The sequence below is a fragment of the Hyperoodon ampullatus genome (genome assembly GCF_949752795.1).
Source record: "Hyperoodon ampullatus genome assembly, chromosome: 8".
NCBI lineage: Eukaryota > Metazoa > Chordata > Mammalia > Artiodactyla > Ziphiidae > Hyperoodon > Hyperoodon ampullatus.
In genome coordinates, this window is record NC_136921.1 from 30772270 (window position 1) to 30774337 (window position 2068).

A 2068-nucleotide genomic window follows, 5' to 3' on the forward strand; every position below is an offset into this window, starting at 1 on the left:
TTGCTTCTCCAGTATAATTACCTACTGAATAGCTATAACACATTTGACTACATTTTAAAAAAGAAGAAGAAATTAAACATTTCTCCAAGGCCACAAACAATTCAACAAACAAAGGGCAACTCAGTGGGGAGTGGGAAGGGGGGAGGGGCAAGAAAGAGGTAGGGGATTAAGAGGTACAACTACTATGTATAAAACAAATGAGCTACAAGGAGCTCTTTCCCATCTCGCAAGATGGCGGGCGAAAAAGCTGAGAAGCCAGATACTAAGGAGAAAAAACCTGAAGCCAAGAAGGCTGATGCTGGTGGCAAGGTTAAAAAGGTGAAGAAGGTTAAGAAGGGGAAGCCCCGCTGAAGCCGAAACCCTGTCCTGGTCAGAGGAATTGGCAGACATTCCCGATCGGCTATGTATTCCAGAAAGGCCTTGTACAAGAGGAAGTATTCAGGAGATAAAGCCAAGGTTGAAAAGAAAAAGAAAAAGAAGGTGGAGGTTCTTGCTACTGTCACAAAACCAGTTGGTGGTGTCAAGAATGGTGGTACCCGAGTGGTTAAATTTTGCAAAATGCCTAGGTGTTATCCTACTGAAGATGTGCCCTCGAAAACTGTTGAGTCGGCAAAAAACCCTTCAGTAAGCATGTGAGAAAACTGTGGGCTAGCATCACTCCTGGGACCATTCTGATCATCCTCCCTGGGCACCACAGAGGCAAGAGGGTCATTTTTCTGAAGCAGCTGAGCAGTGGCTTGCTACTTGTGACTGGGTCTCTGTCCCTTAATTGAGTTCCTTGGCGTAGAACACACCAGAAGTTTGTCATTGCCACCTCCACCAAAATTGATATCAGTGGTGTGAAAATCCCAGAACATCTCACTGATGCTTACTTCAAAAAGAAGCTGCGTAGCTCTATTTACAATAGCCAGGACATGGAAGTAACCTAAGTGTCCATCGACAGATGAATGGATAAAGAAGATGGGGCACATATATACAATGGAATATTACTCAGCCATAAAAAGAAACGAAACTGAGTAATTTGTAGTGAGGTGGATGGACTGAGAGTCTGTCATACAGAGTGAAGTAAGTCAGAAAGAGAAAAACAAATACCGTATGCTAACACATACATATGGAGCCTAAAAAAAAAAAAAAAAAGGTTCTGAAGAAACTAGAGACAGGACAGGAATAAAGATGCAGACATAGAGAATGGACTTGAGGACACAGGAAGGGGGAAGGGTAAGCTGGGACGAAGTGAGAGAGTGGCATGGACTTATATACACTACCAAAGGTAAAATAGGTAGCTAATGGGAAGCAGCAACATAGCACAGGGAGATCAGCTCGGTGCTTTGTGACCACCTAGACGGGTGGGATAGGGAGGGTGGGAGGGAGACACAAGAGGGAGGGGATATGGTGATATATGTATACACATAGCTGATTCACTTTTTGATACAGCAGAAACTAACACACCATTGTAAAACAATTATACTCCAATAAAAATGTTTTTAAAATTTCTTGTTTTTAAAAAGAAGCTGCGTAAGCTCAGGCACCAGGAAGGTGAGATCTTCAACACAGAGAGAGAGAACTACGAGATTACAGAGCAGAGCAAGGTAGATCAGAAAGCTGCGGACTCACAAATTCTGCTAAGAATCAAAGCTGTTCCTCAGCTCCAGGGCTACCTTCGCTCTGTATTTGCTCTCACAAATGGAATTTATCCTCACAAAGTAGTGTTCTAAACTTCTTACAAAGAACTGAATTAACTAACTGACCCGTTTGAAAAGAAAAAAAAAAAGCTGCAAGGATATATACAACACAGGGAATAGTACAACACAGGGAATATAGCCAATATTTTGTAACTATAAATGAAATATAACTTTTAAAAATTGTGAAACACTATGTTGTACACCTGATACTTATATAGTATTGTACCCTGATTAAACTATACCTCAATTAAAGGGGGAGGGCAATTCAGGAAAATACATATAGCATATGTAGCAAAGGGCTAATTTTCTTCATTTACAAAGAGCTCTTAGAGATATGTCTCCCCAAAAGGAAAAATTGACATGGGATATAAACAGGTTTAGTCCAA

The 2068-nt window shown here is 41.2% G+C and overlaps 1 pseudogene across 1 annotated transcript; it reads left to right on the top strand.

Moving 5' to 3' along the window:
* The first annotated feature begins 231 nt into the window (after positions 1–231).
* Positions 232–1715, top strand: LOC307057187 (large ribosomal subunit protein eL6-like; annotated as a pseudogene). Its single transcript has 2 exons — positions 232–884; positions 1509–1715. The product of its transcript is annotated as a large ribosomal subunit protein eL6-like (transcript).
* The last annotated feature ends 353 nt before the right edge of the window (positions 1716–2068 follow it).